General features: G+C 35.5%; 1 protein-coding gene and 1 non-coding gene across 7 annotated transcripts in view; both read left to right on the top strand.

The window, feature by feature from the left end:
- Positions 1 to 13,262, top strand: part of LOC126750925 (low-density lipoprotein receptor) — a 410,401-nt gene that overhangs the window by 78,022 nt on the left and 319,117 nt on the right. The gene's annotated exons all lie outside the window — the stretch shown is intronic.
- Trnav-uac (transfer RNA valine (anticodon UAC)) lies at positions 12,976 to 13,048 on the top strand. The gene has a single exon. It is a non-coding gene; the product is annotated as a tRNA-Val (tRNA).

Raw genomic sequence — 13,262 nt, 5'->3', positions numbered from 1 at the left:
AACAAAATGAACTCTTTAATTGCAATACTGAAAATATGTTCATTTATATGGAAAATATTGTTCAATAAACAAATTATTATTATTGACGGCTGCCCATTCAGAAAACTCACAAAACGCTGATTCATAGCCGCGATCAGGCCACATTTTTAGACAGAAAATATTTGCGCTCACTTGCGTGCTTACTCCTACATTCAACCACATTAACATTTGCTCTTTCTTTCTTTTATCCAAACATTTTGTAAATATGTACTCATGATTGTTTCTAACGTGTTATGAACAATTCTACTACAAGCACGCCGTTTGTTCGCGCTTGCTATCTGCTGTTTGCGCGCGTATTTGCTGCCACAGTCACACTGTGCGCTCTGTGAGCCAATCGTAGTAACATGAATTGGAAAGTAATTTAATAAAGAGCGTAGTTGTTTTTGTTCATCGAGTGATTAATGAAATTTGTGACACGTAATAATTTGTAATTGGCGCAAGCTGCACGTTCTACCACCCAAGCGATTGCCTACTTTCCCCAATTGCCTTCCTTTCTTGGATTTTTGTTTCTATTTCGTAAGCAACGATATGTCTTGTCGACTTTCCTAGTTATTAGATAAAAATCAAAATTTGTTTTTAGCGTATTTCCAAATTTAACCATGCCTTGTGTGCTGCTCTCTTAATGTGCTCTTTAGTTGACACTCGAAAATTGATTTCTCTTTGTACCGAACTAAGAGCGGTTGGTTAATACATTTGTTGGTACATATGTACTATACATAGCGACTTGCGGTAGGCCGCTTGTATGGCGCTGAAATAGTAATTAATTTATGATATTGTTGTAGGTCAAGAATTTGGGCTTTGTCTTTTAATTGGCAAAGAATGTGATCACTGTTCGGTGAGCGCTGTTGGAAATTATAGCAGGAGAATTTTAATTCCAATTTCGTGCATTTTTTCTTTATAACAGATGAAACCTCTGGCACGTACTGCTATAATTTCGTTTTTAAATCTCAAGAATAGTCTCAAATTCGTCAAGTCGCCGGCCTGTCATAGTAAAAACCCATTTTTTTGGCAAAATTTGTTTTTTTTTCATTATTAATACAGTTGCACTGTTAATAGTCATCCTTCAACTTTCGACAACACTTCTGTAGTACGATTTGTCCTTTGCTTCAAAAGAGGCCTCAGTTTCAGTGATCACCTCTTGATTCCACGAAATTTTCTTTTTAGCGCGCATTCTTTTGAGATCTGAAAGCAGAAAGCAGTCACTGGGGACCAGATCGGAAGAATGCGTTCGATGCGGAAGCAATTCGAAGCTTAATACATGAATTTTTGCCATCGTTTTCACTGACTTAAGACAAGATGCATTGTCTTTTCGAAACATCACTTTTACAAATGCGGTCGATGTTCGGCGATTTCGTGCTTCAAAAGGTCCAATAACGCCATGTAATAATCGCTCTTCCTTCCTTTTTCAAGGTAGTCAATAAAAATTATTCCATGCGTATCCCAAAATACAGACGCCATAACCTTGCCAGCCGACAGTGCAGTCACAGATGAATGTCAATTGGACTTTGGAGGTTAGGGCTAACTAAGTGTAATATGGATTTAATTATAGTGGCGCCATCTATGTGTCAGGCCAAGGGGCTTTATAGTTGATCTGTTAACATACCTTCAAGAAAGACTCTTCAGGTAAGAGCTCTTAATTGTAACGGACATTTTTCTTTTTTTCCAATATAATTCATCTTCAATATTCTTCTTTACTGATGTAAACACCGTTTATGCAGTCGGTTCTCTGCTTCGCAATTTTTCGCCAATTCGAGATACCAAGTGCAGCCAGGTCCTTCTCCACCTGGCTTTTCCAACGGAGTGGAAGTCTTCCGGTTTTTCTGTTTCCACCGGCTGGTACTGCGTCGAATACTCTCAGAGCTGGAGTGTTTTTATCCATTCGGACGACATGACCCAGCCTTATTTTGCTGAACTATGTCAAAGTCGTCGTATATCTCATATAGCTCCGTTCGATCGAATGCGCAAAGTACCATAAATCTTCCGCAGAATCTTTCTCTCGAAAACTCATCAGATGTTGTCATCGTCCATGCCTCTGCACCATATAGCAGGACGGGAGTAATGATTGTCTTACAGAGTTTAGTCTTTGTTCGTCGAGAGGGGACTTTACTTCTCAATTGTCTACTGAGTCCTAAGTAGCAACTGTTGGCAAGAGTTATTCTGCGTTGGATTTCAAGGCTGACATTGTTTTTGGAGTTAATACTCGTTCCGAAATGAAAGAAATTATCTACGACTTCGAAGTTATGACTGCCAGCAGTAATATGGGAGCAAAGTCGCGAGTACGGCGTCTATTTGTTTGATGACCGGAGATATTTATATCCGAGGCTGTTTTTTCTATAATTTAAAAGATATTAGCGGTTGAAGTTTGATTATTTTAAAGCAACGTTTTTTTCTTAAGAATTTTATGAATTTCACGAACTTTATTTATCAATGAAAAAACTCATTATAAATCGGTAACATCATATTTTATTTTCTGATTGAAGGGTACTAAGCTTCATTGCCGCCAAACGTTTCAACTTTTTTTATTACTATTATCAAAGAGTTATTTAACATCAACAGTCTCGCCAAATATTACTATTCTAATACAATATCTCACAGAGTTATGCCCAGTGCATGTATGGTAGTCATACAGAAGAGAAATAATATGAATGGGCCATTGATAAACTTGAATTTAATATCGTAAAAAAAGAATCGCGCTAGCTCTCATAAAAATCTAAAATGTATACATAGCAATATGAGTGCATATATTTGCCTGATTTTGCTCTCCCACTATATTTTGTTTGACAATGATGCGCTCTTTATTTAACTGTGAGCTCTTTTGTCAACAAGCAAGTCATCGCAAGATCACGCCAGTTGCTCGATATACTAGCTTTAAGATAATTTGTTATTATAATAAGTTATTATATAATGACAATTTAGCGTTAATAAGATGATATAACTACAAATGAAATAGAAATATGCAAATTTTTGATAAGAAATTATATATTTCTTTTTTTTTATTGCTGAGAGTGTTGCTCTGTGCTAAACTGCACTCTTAGAATATTTATTTACCTTTTTAGCGAGAAAAATCGCTTTCTATGAGCATGCGGAAGTGCTACAGAAAAAATCTACTTATCTATAAGTAAACATGAATCTATTACAAAGGCAATTATGATAAGCAAAATTTACATTTTGATAAATCGGGGAATGGGCAAGCTATTGATAAGGCATGAACTGCTGAATTACAAAAAATGAATTCAATTGGAAAATTGTCATGTGCAAATTGCAAGCATCTGAGGAACTAAGTGCAAATATGTTTTGTGCAACTTTGATGAATGACAGTCAGGCGCGTGAAAGAATATACAGCTGCTTGGTAAGGCACGAGGTGCACGTAAGGCGTTCATTTGTTTTTTTACTTATCAGCGACAAGTTTGCTTTTGGCAAAATCACGCAATTCGCTGAAGAATGGCAGCGTTTATATCTCACAAAGCGATAAGCACTTCTTATTCGTATTTATCAACTGTTTCAGTTTCCTATTAAATTTTCGCAAAATTAATTTCTTGACTGCTTTCTCCAAATCACTTCAGCTAGCGCGAATATATGGGTCTGTGTTATAAAATTTCGACTACTATGCGATTTTATCAGTTAACGGCTGGCAATTCAAAATAAGTACGCACTTGCATACATACATATGATTCTATGTATATACCAATAACAGCAACAAAGAGCAATAAAATAATATCTGTGATTTCATTGAAATTTTTGGCATTTGTGTAAGCAAACTTTTTATGGCTTTCTTTGAGTGTTTGCTGAAATTCATATGCACCACTGATTTGGATTATTTTTGCTCAAATTTTATGATTTGAATTTGATTGAACGCTTTTTACTATCGTCGTAAATGCGATTGCAATAATACTAGGGTGATTAAAATTTTACTGATTTCATTATTTTACTTAAAAGTAGGGTGGTCTAAAATTTTGATTAACAGCTATGAATTTAAAGCCAAGAAGCCTTAGAACTTGGACGAAGGAAAGAAAACTGAAAAACGAAGTTTTGGCAGACATTTTTATAAAAAATGAAAATTTCGCGAATTAATTTTTTTCAAATAGTTGTAATCGAAAAAAAATCCTTCATTCAAGTCTTTAAGAATTGTATCTCAAAGACCTGTGTAAAATTTCATGAAGATCGATTGAGTAGTTCTCGAGAAATCTTGCCAACCGACTTCAAAAACATAGTTTCGAGAAAAACGCGTTTAAAGACGACGCACATAGCCTAGGTAGCCTCGTGGGCACAAGTTATCAGGGATGTATCTTCGGAACTATTACTCGGATCAATATGAAAAATTAGAACAATATACTAGAGGTGTTGTATAGTTTTATAATAAAATAAAAAATTCGATGTTTGAACCCCGTGAACTCATGTAACCCTTTAATAGTACATCTTACTCCGGATCATGAGTTGAGAGCCAGGCTATGGTACAAAAGTCATTTGAATCAAATATTTCTCATAAATAATTTTACTGTTCCCACGACAGTCGGGTCTAAATAACCGGAACGGAGAGGAATTTTAACTGGCAAAGGACTGTCAACCTGTCAACTTGACGCGTAGTTACAGCAGAAATGTTTTCTACTGTTGCAATAACCTAAATAGGTTTTGATATTTAAACTTCGAACATATACGAATATTTTTCGCAAAAAAAAGAAGAAAAACAACAATTGAGAACTGCTTTTTCCATTGTTTGAAAATAGTTTTTTCCAATGAAGATATGAAGCCAAAAATGACTGCTATAAGAGTAAAGGAATAATGATGTTCACACATAAAAATATATGAATATACCAACATCTTGAAGCAGCTACACTTAAATAAAGCAGACTATATGCTCCCAAAATTAGATTTTATAGCCACTCCCGCGTGACGACACTCTCTGAACGTGAATGGAGCAGAGATTTATTACCATAGAAAGCGGAAAGCAATCATATATACGGACAATCAGGCGCATTGCTGGCCTTGTCGACGCTACTTATTAAATCCAGCGTAGTAAACAATTGTAGGAAGTGTAGGAAGGCTTTAAACCTTTGGCTTTGGACAAGCAGGCGCATTGCTGGCCTTGTCGACGTAAAACAATTGCAGGAAGGTTTTAAACGTTCAGCTCCAGCCCCACTTACCCATAATTTGGCTTTCACGCCACAGGCACACTTGCAGGAACAAAAAAGCAGACGAGTTGGCCAAACTAGGAGCGTCTTCCAATGAATCCGTGGCGGAGTCAATACCATGCCTGCTAAGAACGATCAAAAGAGAGCTACCTACTCATTTTGAGCAAATAGCTCAGATCATATAGAAAACAGTAAGCAACTGCAAGATAACGAAGCAGATATGACCCGACAATGATAAGACTAGAGCTAAGGACTTATTACATAGAGCCAGAAATAATTTAAGAACTGGCAGTTACTATAAGGAGACACTGGCCTTTTGTAGAACAATTGGATCTACTCTATAACAATATTTGCCGCAGCTGAGTGCTAAAAGGAGATAAAGAAACCATTTCCCTCATACTCTGTGAAAGCCCAGCACTAACACAGACCAGACACATAATACTTGGAACACATCATTCAGCACTAATAGAGCCCGAATTGACAGTATTCCCACCTACTTATTTGACTGCCTACATTTTGGCGTATTAACCGTTGAGATTATGAATGTCATGATGACACCAATAACTATTTCGAAACGTAAAGAGACTTTTTTGGTGTCTCACTGTAATTCTAACCAAAATATTATAAAAAAGAACCATGGTTTAGTAAATTTGAAGTGATTTCAAGCGATAAGATTAAAAGGTTTAAAAAAAGTTATTAAAGGAATGCTGCGACGTTGGAGATGGAAGGTTTTTCCGTTTTGATACACTTTAAACTGGTGAAAATAAATGAAAAATTAATTAAAATTGCATGGCCTGCATATGTTGTTGTTCATGCTTCTACATGGAAAAACTGGAAATATTTAGGCATTTTACTACAGAACCTGAAATTTAGGCCAAGTAAAGTTTCATTAATCGTTACTTTTCTAATCAAAAAAGAATTGTGGCTGCGTGTCAATTTTCTGGCTTGCAGTGCAATAAGCGCGGCAATATAAAAGCTATATTCGAGAGCAATTTAGTATAATATGTGCGAAATCACTGCGTCATGTATTTGCTAATAAATTTGTATATTGCAACGTAGCGTTTTTGCCATGTTTTCCTTCGCTTCGCATGTCATGTTCACAAAAAGTGTTTTAAAAATATTTACAAAGCCAAACAAATGCGAATTTAGTAGAAGTGTCAACAAATAATTGAAATCGGAATACAAACATATGTAGCGGAATATCACAGCACATTTATTTTAATATCAGTAAATATATACATATCAGATACGTATGCGATTCTAACGATATTTGTTGCACGCAACTAGAAATGTCAACGATCTCGAAGTGTAACATGACCCTTAACATGCCTCATCATTGCATTCGATTTCAATATAAACTAATACATATTTATATACGTATACTATATAAGTATGCATATTTCGATTTGCTGGCAAAATGTATCGTTTGTTGTCTCTGTGACCACCCTTCAGCGAAGTCTGCCAATTCTTTGTGCAAAATTGAATCGGAGAATTTTTGTTTATTATTTTTTCGTTTGTTATGTTTAAACTCGCATGACTTATGCTGCGTTTCCTATACGCGAATGTAGATATGTACATATATATGTAAAAAATGCATGCAATATTAAATTTTTAATTCATATATTTTTTTTATTCAGATCGAGTTTGGTTGGTTGTTGGTGCATGACAGCATTCGGTTTGATTTGAAATTGTCGCTTTTAGCTTGGCGCGTGAAATTCAATGCCTTAATGAATGTGTATCATAGTATATACTTACATATTTTTTCACTAGTTGAAAAATGAAGTTTGTTTTGAAGCGTCTGTGCGAATTTTCTATTCAATTCAACTCTTCCCTTGATAACAGAATTCCTATATTAGTTTTCATGCTTTGGGGTTCTTAATCCTTTAAAGTAAACTGATACTTTCTATAAGCGTTTTTCATGTTTAGGAAATTGGAATCGATCGGCAATATGTGATATTTTGACAACTGAACTAATTAACTGAGTTATAATGTTTCATCTCTCTCATTTGAATATCATATACAGCTTGTAGGTTTAATAATATAATTAATGAATTTAAGTTTCTTATAGTTTTACTAACATCATAAACACGCATACCTTAACCCAACCCAATTGAACTCAACTCAATTCAACTGAACTGAATTGCATTAAACTCAGTTCAACTCATTTCAACTGAACTTAACTTTACTTTACTTAACTCAACTTAACTTAACTTAACTTAACTTAACTTAACTTAACTCAACTTAACTTAACTTAACTTAACTTAACTCAAATTAACTTAACTTTACTCAACTTAATTCAACTTAACTCAACTTAACTTTACTTAACTTTACTTAACTCAACTTAACTTAACTTGACTAACTTAACTTAACTAACTTAACTGAACTTAACTCAACTTAACTTAACTTAACTCTACTTAACTCAAATTAAATTAAATGTTAGACTTAGTTGAGATGAGTTGAGTTGAGTTGAGTTGAGTTGAGTGCTTAACTCCACTTAATTCAACTTAACTCAACTTAATTTAACTTAACTTAACTCAACTTAACTCAACTCAACTCAACTCAACTCAACTCAACTCAACTCAACTCAACTCAACTCAACTCAACTCAACTCAACTCAACTCAACTCAACTCAACTCAACTCAACTCAACTCAACTCAACTCAACTCAACTCAACTCAACTCAACTCAACTCAACTTAACTCAACTCAACTCAACTCAACTCAACTCAACTCAACTCAACTCATCTCAACTCAACTCAACTCAACTCAACTCAACTCAACTCAACTCAACTCAACTCAACTCAACTCAACTCAACTCAACTCAACTCAACTCAACTCAACTCAACTCAACTAATTTCAACTGAACTGAACTGAACCGACTTTACTTAGCTTAACTTAACTAAATTCAACCAAACTGATTTGAATTGAAGTCAATTCAACTGAAATAAATTCAACTCAACTGAACTGAACTGTTTAGAACTTAACTAAATTCAACTCAACTCATTTCAACAAAACTGAAATAAACTCAACTCAACGCCATCTCAACTGAACTGAAAATAAATGAATTGAACTCAACTCAACTGAATGCATTTAAAATCTCTTTAAATCCAAGAACCCGCATAAAAGCGTAAAAAAATTAATTAATTGCCAAATCTGAATTCCAAATGTGCATAAAAAATGAGAAAGAAATTATAAAAATGTATTAAAATTAATCCGATCAAAAAAGAGTAAAATGTGGATGACAATGAAACACATCTGCATACAATCGAAAAAAGTATACCCACACAAGAATACAATTCCTTTGCGTCCCTGTCATTCGTCGCAGATTTAAGCATCTTAAGCTGCTTTCAAACTTCATCACACACGTTTACATACAAACATATGCACAAATTATTACGCATATTAAAGATAATGAAACAGAAGCAGTCAAATCGTTGGGGAGCGAAGAAAGGGATTAAACGCAAATAATATGCTCAAAGCGGCAACACACCTAAGCAAGCAGATATATTGGCATACATAAATTCCAATTTGCATTGTCCCAAATGGCGTGCTTTTAGGCGCGTACGCATATTAAATATTAATAACGAAGCAATGCATATCAGCATAAATTATATAAGGATTAATATGGTGTGCCTGCCAAAACAAAAATGCGAAAGAATGAAGAAACTTTTCGAAAGCAAAAAAAGCACAACAAAATTCAAAAACTGCGTGCAGCGATGAAGGAAAGCAAGGCGTGTTTGTAATCTCACCGGAATATGCGAGGAAAAGTTATTTTTTCCCTTTGGCATACGCGCACATAAATCAATTTCGCATAAGTTACGCGGCTTTTTAAACACAACCACATACACAAATATGGACGCAGCACACAAATTGCGCTGCTTGGAGCGCCGATTGGATTCAGTGACCTTGTAGGTTGTTAGCGATGCCGATGTTACGACTGCAGCAGCCTAAATTTGTATTAATTTTGGATACTCGAAATTTTAAAGAAAGTTTAAAACAAAAAGCAACCAACTTTTCCAAAAAAAAAAAAATAAAAAAGACGTTGAAAGTATAATTTCCGCGCTTAAAGTTGGAGTATTACAAATTCCTCATAAACTTTGTAGACAAAACAAAAGAATACATATAAATCATTGCTATAGTGACAGAAATATAATTTTATGCTGGCTAATGCCGGTCTGGGCATTTGCTTCCTACAACCTAATAAATCTGCTGAGTTCACTTCAGAGAGAAAGCGAGTGACTATTTACCTATAAAATCACGGATTTCATGGAGCAGTGGTTCATTATAATGCCGTTTTATTTTCATCAAATTCTGATTTATTTTCATCCATATGCAAAACTACTAACAACAGTAGCAATCGCGTGTGAAAATAATAGTTGACTGCAGTGACAACTCTTTCCAAGTTTAACTTTGTATCAGCTAGCGTGGCCATGGCAATGTTGCTCCCGCCCATGGCGTGTGATTAACGGTGGCAGTGATGTGCATTGATATGACTTTTTCATTTGACTGCATATATTGACATTGTTTGCCATCATTGATTTGATCTATTGACGCGCTTGACTCGGACTAAATACAAACCAAAACCAACAAAAGGGGAATTAACACTGATGAAGGCGTCCATTAAGCATCCCACAATGACACATGATTATCGAATGCAGATTCATCATCATTAAATGGCGCGCAGTGTGCGTCCTATACATAGAGCGAACGCTCTAATATTCTGTCTTTGACCTGGTCGGCATGCCCGTTTTATTGCTGCTGCTGGGACGTGGCCACATGTTGCGCCGGTGAGTCGCTTCAACGCTTTGTCTGTTCATTGAACTCGCTCGACTGCAGCGGTTCGTGGTTGGTGCGGCGTGGTGGAAAACACCCATGTCTGTGCGGCAGCTATCGATTTGGGTTTGGGTTTCGCTAATTGGCGCATTGACGGCGATTCACCGCTGGCAGTTGCTGCCAAAGTGGGTGTGTCTGTGTGTGTCTCGATACACCGTCTGTCTGGACATGCTCATTTGCTTCATATTTGCTCTTGCCGGAGGGTCAAGTTTTATATTGATTTTGATTTATTTTGCCTCAATACGGTATTTCGTTAATGAATTGTTTTTCAATGGAATTTTATGCTTTGAACTAATTTGTGTTATTTCATTAATTGGTAGGTCATTTAAGGTAAATATCTCGAATTGAGAAAAATATCGCAAATATTAAATTTCATACTAATAGGGTATATATTTTAGATGATGTGCATTTTTTATGATAATGAGCAAAGATTTTGGTAATATGCATACTTAATAACAACAACATTATGACTATGCTTGAATGCTTAAATTTCTTTCGAAGATTTGATAGCACCACTGAACATTCAGAACATGCGTTGTAAAGCTAGAAAGTTTTGCCTTACCCGTCTTATAGCCCAGACCTTAGCAACTCTGTCTACCATTTGTTGCGGTCGCTGCAGAATACCCTCTCTGGAATGCGGCTTACTTCAGAACAGGGTATCAAGAACTGGCTTGATTCATTTTTGAGCGAGCAGGCGTAGCTTTTCTTTGGCATGGATCCGCAGATTGCCAGAAAGGCAATACTTTCAGTAATGCGATTATTTTTACAGCCTGCACAGAGTATATTAAGTCTGTTACGAAGTTCGTAACACTCTGAAGGAAGAGTCGGAGACCCTATTTAATATATATTGGGTAGTCGAAAAAGTATATTCTTATTTTGTCAATAGATATCCTTGCAGTCGTACCTCTCCAATGCTACCAATCACATTGTATCATACCATATACAGTTGGAAAGATGAGATTTCAAGCTTCATTTAACTAAAACAAATTCGGTTAAGTTGAAAAAAAATTACAGCTGTTCAAAGATTAGTGAAAATAATGAGTAAATTCGCTATATTTTGAAATTTCTGTATAAAAAGGGAAGAATGTCACGCAAACCACCTATGAAATTTGTGAAGTTTACGGAGACGATGCTGTATCAGTTCGTGTAGCACAACAATGGTTCGCTCGTTTCGTTCTGGAAATTTTGATGTCAAAGATGCACCTCGCTCTGGTCGACCTATCGTTGAAAAAGTCGATGAAATTATGGAAAAGATTGACCGGAACCGTCACATAAACAGCCATGACATTGCTAAGGAACTTAAAATTCAACATCAAACGGTTTTGAACCATTTAAAAAAAGCTGGCTACAAAAAGAAGCTCGATACTTGGACACCACATGAATTGTCTGTGAAAAATTTAATGGACCGAATCAACATCTGCGATGCTTTGCTGAAACAAAATGAAATCGAAACATTTCTGAAGCGAATGGTAACAGGAGACGAAAAGTGTATCAAATACGACAATATTGTGTGGGAAAATTCATGCTCCAAGCGTGGTGAAGTTTAAGAGATGGTCGCAAAGCCAGGATTGATGCCTCGAAAATTTATGCTGAGTGTTTTGTGGGAATGGAAAGGAGTCATCCACTATGAGCTGCCTGGTCGAACGATTGATTCTACATTTTACTGTCAACAACTGATGAGATTGAAGCAAGTAATCGAAAAAACCGGCCAGAACTGATCAACAGAAAGGGCTTCGTTTTCCATCTAGACAGCGCTAGATCCCACATATATGAGGACTCGACAAAAACTGATGGCATAATGTCTCTAGCGTAAAAATACCAAATTAAGTCGACCAAAATGGTACATATTTGGTTCAATAAAGTTCATTATAAATATAAAAAATAAGTTGAAATTTTATTTGAAATTCGAAAAGGAAATTCGAAATTTTATTTGAAATTTTCGACTACCCAATTTATTAGGTGCGCATTTAAATTCCCGTTGTTTGTCAATAGATGGCTCCAGCTGTTAGTGGCGATCGATTTTTATATATCCAAAAACTTGCTGATCTTAACCTAGACATTTGGAAAAGGTTTGGCCGTTTCAAAGATGACGTTTTCGATATTAATGACCATCCGTATTGACGGTGAGTTGGAAACGTTTATCGATGAAGACTCGTGTCAAATGCAGGATGAGCTTGTTTCAGCGTTTGAGGCCACTCGCCAAGACATTTTAAAGCGACTACTTGTGCTGGCTATGATTCAGAAACAAGAAACTTGGGTTCCTTATAACCACAATATCAGGAGAGACACGAAACACTGCCTGTCATTGCTCGGTCTTACGTAGGCAAACCCGTTAAAACCTACCTGAAATCGCTTAAAAGGGCAGCCCTACCCGCTGTATTCCCAGCTATTGCACCGTCCGTTTGTGTTTTGTTTCGTTCGATGGCACATGGTCTGGCTCAGTAGCAGTTCCACTCACAAGATGACATTGAATAAGTTGCAATGAATTATTCAATGTCATCTTGTGAGTGGAACTGCTTCTGAGCTTTCTTACAATAAAATTGCATTTTCATAAAAAAAAGCAGCGAGAACTTAGTTGCGCACCTACTATTGAACCAAGATTTAATATATTGTTTGAGTAATAAGCTAATTTTTTGTGCGAAATTTTAATGATTTTTAATTTTTTCATATAACATCTCTGATATAAATTGCGTAATAGAATAAATACACCAGCATACATATGTATATGATGTATATCTGAAAATGAAATGTAATGAAATGATAAATAAACAAATTAGTGTCCCTGCAATTTACGCTTCACAAAATCTATTTTAAAACATTTAACACTTGTTGTCTTAGTTATTTTGTCAAAACTCTCTGCCTTTACTTTAGTAAACTTAGAGTAAGTGAGCGTAGTAAGAGCGCCATCTCTCTCTTCATGCGCTCTCTCTCTCTTAGCTTGTGAGTTATTTGCGTTTTGCCGTCGTTCAAACAAGTGGTTCCATAGTGTAGCGGTTATCACGTCTGCTTTACACGCAGAAGGTCTCCAGTTCGATCCTGGATGGAACCAGTGCAAGATCTTTTTGGTATTGTTTTTATAAATTGAATTATTAAAATTTATAAATTAATATAAAATTACTATAGATTATACGCTAACTACTTTTCTGATTTATTACAATTTCTTTTTTTAATTAAAAAAATTGTTTATACATATAATTAAAATTTATATTAATTTATTTTAGTGACATTTATAATAATTATAATAAAGTAATTGAATTTAAAAA

This window comes from Bactrocera neohumeralis, chromosome 2 (genome assembly GCF_024586455.1).
Source record: "Bactrocera neohumeralis isolate Rockhampton chromosome 2, APGP_CSIRO_Bneo_wtdbg2-racon-allhic-juicebox.fasta_v2, whole genome shotgun sequence".
NCBI classification, from domain to species: domain Eukaryota; kingdom Metazoa; phylum Arthropoda; class Insecta; order Diptera; family Tephritidae; genus Bactrocera; species Bactrocera neohumeralis.
Note: the sequence above shows the minus strand (reverse complement) of the source record. Positions and strands in the feature narration are given on the sequence as shown.